This window comes from Lepidochelys kempii, chromosome 5 (assembly GCF_965140285.1).
Source record: "Lepidochelys kempii isolate rLepKem1 chromosome 5, rLepKem1.hap1, whole genome shotgun sequence".
Taxonomy (NCBI): domain Eukaryota; kingdom Metazoa; phylum Chordata; order Testudines; family Cheloniidae; genus Lepidochelys; species Lepidochelys kempii.
The window spans coordinates 10296145-10303754 of NC_136384.1; positions in this window are offsets into that span (position 1 = coordinate 10296145).

Below are 7610 nucleotides of genomic sequence, written 5' to 3' on the forward strand. Positions count from 1 at the left end.
CTATAATGAGGTTACAATTTTCCAGTAGTTTCCATAGGTTTTTCCCCACTGAGTAAATAAATATCAACCTCTAAGAGAAACAAGAGAAACCAAAGACTGAAAAAGCTGTTGATGGACATACAGTCTAAGGGGTATTTTACCCAACATGCATACACTTCTGCAGAACATAATAAAGAATGATATCCTCTTTCTAGGATTTCTAAATAAACCTACAGGATTCAATACCAGGGATAAAATTCTCAGATATAATAGAATGGTCTAAAAATTCTATAGAAAAGGTTTAATTCTTTATTACATTCTATAGATTATTAGAGTAATTTGTATAGAATTCTATTACATATCTGTGGAAAGCTATTGGTTTTCTTCCTATTAAATTCTATAGCACTTTTCCAGGAGAGTTTATAGAATATATCTATATCATCTATCTAGATAGATAGATATAGATTTATGTGAAAGGAAGAGAAACTTGAATAATTAGGATGAGAAATCTACTCCTTAAATCTATCATTATTTTACTTTGAAATTCATTTTTTTTAAATCCAGCAAGTAAAGCTGTTTATTCTTTCAAATAAAAAAGTGAAAAGCTATATAAGGGCAAGGATCACTTATTTTTGAGCCATTTATCTACTTTCTCTTTGATCACCTCTATGGATCATAGCAGGAGCTGGGAACTTATTCATAGAGAGTTATAGGAATATGAAAAGGAAAATACTATGCTTTGCTCCATGACTTATGCAAATCCCTATCTCATGGCAAATAGAAAGGGTGCTCCAAAGTTTGTCAATAAAATGAAAGGAGAGAGATAAAAAATCCTTATGGGTCGTGTTTTCCTATATCATTGCAAAGAGAAGCTTCATTCTCATTCATGCCAAATCCTTCAAACAGATGAGAAAAAAATCTCTTGAACTTCAACATAAATTCAAAGGGATCCATAAAATATGTAACAAATACAAAATGGATTATTCCCCCTCCCCCAACTCCTGTATGAACAGCTAGATCATGCCGGCTCAGTGAAAGAAATGACTTTAAGAAACATAAAAAGGTTTTCAGAGCTGTGTGACTTGAATTCCTTCTCTGATGACAAATATAGATAACAAATGAATTTTTTTGAAGTCATTTCTAATCTAAGATATGGCTCATGTTCTCAGAAGAAGCCCCGTCTGCCTGGAAAAGCTGTATTAGAGATTTTCAGTTTGGCCTGGGCCAGAAATGTCACTGTCCTGGATCCCCATGATCCTTAGACAGGAAAGTCATTGTTTCATTTGCAAGAATCAGAGGCTGTTCTTCTGGCTTGTATAACTAAATTGAAGGCATTTTTGGAAAGTACGCAAGCAGATCCTCAGCTGGGGAAAATTCTCTTAGGTCATAGATTCAGACTTTAAGGTCAGAACAGACCATCCTGATTGTCTAGTCTGACATCCTGCACATTTTAGGCCACAGAAGCTCACCCACACACTCCTGAAATAGACCCCTAATGTCTGGCTGAGTTACTGAAGTCCTCAAATTATGCTTTAAAGGCTTCAAGTTACAGAAAATCCACCATTTGCACTAGTTTAAACCTGCTAGTGACTGGTACCCCATGCTGCTGAAGAAGGTGAAAAATCCCCAGGGTCTCTGCCAATTTGACCTGGGAGAAAATTCCTTTTGGACCCCAAATATGGCGATCAGTGAGACCCTGAGCATGTGTGCCAGACCCACTAGCCAAACACCTGGGGAAGAATTTGCTGTAGTAACTCAGAGGCTTTCCCAGCTAGTGTCCCATCACAAGCCGTTGGAGATATTTGCTGCTAGCTCCATTGACTGCCATGATGTTATGACAATTTACCCTACCTCCCCCATGGTACCCAGTGTTTATTACTGCACGTCTCATTTCTATATGATCATATACACCGAGAAGACATGCAAATCCACCCACCCAAGAACATAAATATACACACTCCTCCCCTTGTACATCCAGGTACACACACTTGTGTGCACATTGGGTGACATTTTGTGTTCTACCTCTTACCAGATGTCTACACAGCAGCTGGGAGATGCAATTCTCTGCTCGGGTAGACATACACCTGCTAGCTCTGCTCAAGCTACCGCGCTAAAATAGCAGCATGGCCGCAGCAACACAGGTGGCAGCTCAGGCTAGCCAGCTCAATATAATCCTGCCCAACTCTGGGCATGTCCAGCGGATAACGTACAGCACAGGGTGGGAAGAGGCTAAGGGGGCTGTGAGCCACCTTTGTGCCCTCCTGAATCTGGGCTCCTGTTGGTGCTGGAGCAGCTCCTGGTGTAATACAGACAGCCCTGGGGACCTCACTGAAGTGATAGCAGCCTCTGCCAGGCTTCCATATGGGCCACGTCACTACCCAGACTATCCATAGTGCTGCATGCTGTGGCCTGGCCCCTGACACCCCTCATGGTTCTGCCCCAGCCATACCCCCTACACTACGGCTTGTGAAGGGAGTCTGTGGAGGGCAGCTTTATGGCTGTGTCCCACAGTGCCTGTGCTGTGAATCCTGCAGCAGCCAGAATCAGGGCATTTGCTGTCCCTTTATGCTGCTCCAGCCCTTTTACCACGTGTTAAGGGGCAAGAGGATCAGAGTTGGGTAAATAATTGATTTGTCAGTTTGGTGGCCGAACTGAAAAATCTGACCAAAAAAAAAAAAAAATTTGGGTCTACCTGGAAACTGCAATTATTTGGGTTTTTTTCCCTCAGCAAAATGAAAAACACAGAATTTTTTTGATTCAGGTAAAAAAATGTTTTCTGGGATTTTTTTTTAACCTTTGCAATATTTAATAAACAAACAAATGCTAAATATAGAAACATCTTTTCAAAAGAAAGACAAAAGATTTGGACTTTTTCTCAAATTGGCCTTCCTCAATTTTTAGTCAGCCAAAACTGCTTGCCAAATTTGACTGGAACTATTTGCCAAATTTGACCTGAATTCACAAATAGTTCTGTTCAACCAAAAAAAAAAATCTTTTTTTGGTTAATAAGCTATTTGTCGAAAATAAATCGCCCCGCTCTAGTAAGATTTTCACCCAGCATACTCATACATCACACATTTGCACCCCCCATAAACAAAAACAGAATACTCTTTCTGAACAAACAATGCATGCACACATCCATTAAGCAGATATACACACCCCTCAGACATCCATTGCATTCTCCACGTTCAAACGCACACACCACACACATTCACCTCACGTGCAAAACCATGCACTGGGGAAAAGCCCTGCAGATCTTAACAGGGATGGAAAGAGTGCATTCTCTAGAACTGACTCCAAAATCCTATGGAACTGAGTGGAAATAAACTCTTTCCTATCGATTTTTTGGACCTAGAAAAGGGACCATTTGTGGGTTAAAGCTTGAAGCTTTATCAGCTTGAAGGTGTTCGAGTCCAGGGCACTTTTGTTTCATTCCTAGAGCACAGAGCAGCTGTGCTCCAGCCTTAGAGTGATGGCTCAACATTTCTATTCCCACATACTAGAGGGATACTTAACTGTCAAAGCTAGTCTTTTTATTCAAATAACTGGTTCCGGATAGGTACGGGTGAAACCAATTTCATGCAGGCTTTTTGAATCAAACCTATTATCTGGTGAAATGATATAGAAAATCACTGCTTTTGCTCTGAGCTTTTGATGTGCAACAGCTTCTGCTTACTGTGGCAGTCTATTTAGATCTTATTCTAAGTAACCCATGGAGGCCCCAGAGCTCCCCTCTCAGTGCTATACAGAGCAACAAAGGAAATAATCACCTATTTTCATGTTCATTTCTGAAGTTGTTTCTCCTTAACAGAGTTTGAAATGGACCCTATTTTCCAGTTATGGAGACATTTTGGGCAATATTTTAACTGATATTGTCATCAACATTTTTGAAATATGCCATTTGTGGAAAAAACCAGTAACAATCCATGGTTTTCAGGACCCAAAATATGTTACGAAATTTGTTTAGAAAAAAATAATGCAAACATGTTGGGAAAAATTGAAAATATTAATGTCACCATTTTTCCACAAATAAAATAACATTACATAAACAAATATATAAATGCAAATCATTTTAAAAGGACATTTTACAACCAAAATATTTAATGCAAAACATTTCAACTAGCTCAAGAGCTAAAAACTTTCTTTGTCATTTTTTTGATTAAAAAAATAATGTACAAAAGCACAGAAGACCAGTGCTAGGCAGACGGTGGATCACAAAGTACAGAGTTGATGTCGCCAAGACTCTCCAGGTCATGTTCTGAAGTCTTCACTTCCTTAGAGTGAAATTCACTCCTCCGCAGAAAGTCAGTGCTAGACCTATGTTTAGTTAATCTTAAATTGCCTTTGGTGGGTTTAGATTATACATGAGCCTTATACTAGGTCTCTGTGATTTTCACCTGCAGTCCTAGGAGTTTGTTTGGGAAAGTACCGAAGAAAAAACTGAGGAAAATTGAGTAAGGCCCCCAAAATTTGTTCATTAAGCTTCCTGCCCTACTCTCCCCAAAATATTTTGGATAAACAGAATCAACTGAACCAAGGGTGGGATTTTAGAAATGACCTAAGTGATTTAAAAACAGCAGTACCACTGAAAGTCAATAGGACATGTACTCCTCAGTCACCTAGGTACTTCTGAAAATCCTATTCAAAATCTTTCAAGTTCAAATAAGTTTTGAGATTTTTATTAATTGTTTAATTATGTAATGACGATGATGATGTTAGTTTCTACATGTATCTGCTCCTCCTGGTTCTAGACATGACTAGAAATAGAGGAGATGAAATGCCATAAGAGGTTGGGCATCTGCTATTTATGGCCTCGCTGTAAATCTTGTGAGAAAATCTCTCTCTCATGAGGTATCTAACCCAGTTTCGCAGACCTAAGAGTTCTGGGATAAGAACTGAATTGGCATCTGTATTTCTGGTGCTGCATATAAACAGAATTTAACTGCTGAAGATGTTGTATGTCCATCACTACTTTAACATAGAAAAAAGTTAACTACTAAAACTTGTAATAAATGTAGAAAGACAGGAAAGAACCTCTATTGGCTTTGCCACAGATTTGGACAGCTTTTACTAAATTCCCCACTGCTGTAAGCCAGGGTAATTCAGTGGATTTACTCTTGTACATGAACATTCGTATAAAAAGAATGAAAATGTTCATGGAAGGTAGACAATATTTGCAAAAAGTTACATTTTGTTGAAAACCCAATTTTCCAGCCCTAGCTGCAATGTCACCAGACTGATTATATCCACAAATCAGTTGATATTATGCAAACTCAGAGACAGATAGAACAATCTACCCCAGGGCAGGAGTAAAGATTGCAAACATGTTTTAGCTGTGTAGAGAAGAGGACTGTATTGGAGTGCTGAACATTTTACATTTTACAAGAGATTCTTGTAAATTCCTTGGGACTGGTTCTTCTGTTTTGTATTGTTCGCTGTCAGCATTCAAATAATTCAACAATAATAACATGACAATTGCAAGAACAGGCAATTTTTTATTTCTTGTAACTTACGCTGAGAGACTAGAAATAGCACAGAGGTCAGATTTGTTTCTTCGAAGGGAATAGTTGGCTCATCTCTTTTGAACACGTAAAACCCTTTGTTCTTTATGGGTAATGGCTATAATCCTTGTCTTCCACATTACTGTTATTCGCCCTATTTCCCTAGACACATTTAGTTAAATGGCTATCAACAGCAGACGATTAACGAAACGGGACAAGGGGATGAGTCAAAACATAAATCAGACAATAATGCTGTCTTCAGCAGAGAAGAGACTATCGACCAGCATGACAGCTTCTGCAAACTAATTAGAAAAGCAACATTCCAGTGTAATTCTACCAAGCTATGCCGTATTATTCCTCCCCCCCCCACTTTAGTTAATGGCTATATATTAAAGAAAAAGACTAAGGACAAAACAATACTAATAATCCCAAGCAGGAAATCAACCCAAACAATAATTTTATTCCATTGACACAGGTCTCCTTGTTTATAGCTACCAAAGGCCATAAACAAATGAGGCAAGAAGTTGAATTTTTTCTCTCTGTTAATCCCCACAAATACACCTCTTCTCCCCATAGCCAAACAAAAAGTGTTTGTGTGCAGATGGGGTAAGAGAATCAGTGTTAAATGTCTCATGACTATGAAGAGGGGACATGAGCTCAGAGATGTAAAGTTCTCCATTTGGATCATTGGTACTGTAATTAAAAAGTGTATTTCTTTAAAAGGATGGGTAGCTAATGACACTGAAGGTTTGTTGTTGGATTATTTTTTTTGGCCCTGCCCTTTGAATCTTTGTTAGTAAAGGGAAAGAAATCCAAGATCTGAATGTTATATGATGGATAGTAAACTCCGTGAGGAAACCAGATAAAAATCCAGTTTCTTGTCTTCCAGGGACTGGAGATAGTTCAGACCACAAAGTCTGGATACGAATCTGTGTTCTCCCATAGGGCAGCAAGCTCAAAAGTGAGGATTTCCCTTGTCCCCATTATATAGATACGGGCTGGACCAGCCATGAATCCAGATCTGAATATACAAGTATGTGACAGTTCCAATACAGGATTTGGATTCAGGGATACAACAAAGTGCCCTTGCTCACAGCCCCATTGCATGAAACGTGAGGATACCTTGTCACGTATTAAATTTACCTGTTCAAGCTCTGATAGATGACGTATATGACATAGATGTGAAAATGCCTATATTCTGTCTACACTAGCATACCCACTCTTTGTGCCAGTAGGGGTCCAGTTGCACTGGTCTTAATGCAATGGTGGGAGATTTTCTCCAAAGAGAAAAAGCCCTTCTAGACTTCCCAAATTTGGCTTAGCCCTTGTTTTAATACCTGGGCACAAAAAGTTAAGGTCTCTGATTTGCCTGATATTTAGATCATTCTAATAAGTTAATGTTTGTGACGCTGTGCAAGAAATGAGATTTATTGTTTGTTGCTTACGGTCTGATACAGCCATGAGGGTCCTCTGGCATGTATCTTTTGCTGGATTGGGAATTAAGGCTACAATCCAGGAAAACAGCTAACCATGTGTTTAACTTTAAGCATAAGAGTAGCCTCATTGACTTCAACAGGACTATTCATATACTTAAAGACAAGTGTATGTTCAAGTGTTCTTTTCTTTTTTCTTTATTATCATGATTTTCTTTAGAAGGCTTAAAGTGGCAAAGGAATGTGCATGTCCCAGTTCACTACTAATATAAGCTTAGATTTGGGCAGTATGGAAAATCAGTTTGCATGGGTTTGTATATAAGGCATTTGGGATTGAGCTGGGGCCTGGACTCTGAAACCCTGCAAGGGGCTTGAAGCCGGGGCTGCAGCCCAAGCCTAAACGTCTACACTGCCATTTTTTAACCCTGCAGTGCTAGTCCTGTGAGTCCAAGTCTGTTGGACCAGGCTCAGACTTATTGCCATGGTTTGGTTTGATTTGGCTTGTTTTTCTGTGTAGCTAGATGTCAGGGATGTTGCTTAAGGAATTGGGCCCCAGGGGATCAGCAGCTCAGGAGTCTGATCCTGAAACCATTATTGTGGCCTTATAGAGAAGACAGTCACATTGATATTGAATGGGGCTACTCACATGCAGGAGTGGGCCCCCAAAGCATTTACCTGAATATTTCCATCCTCGAAG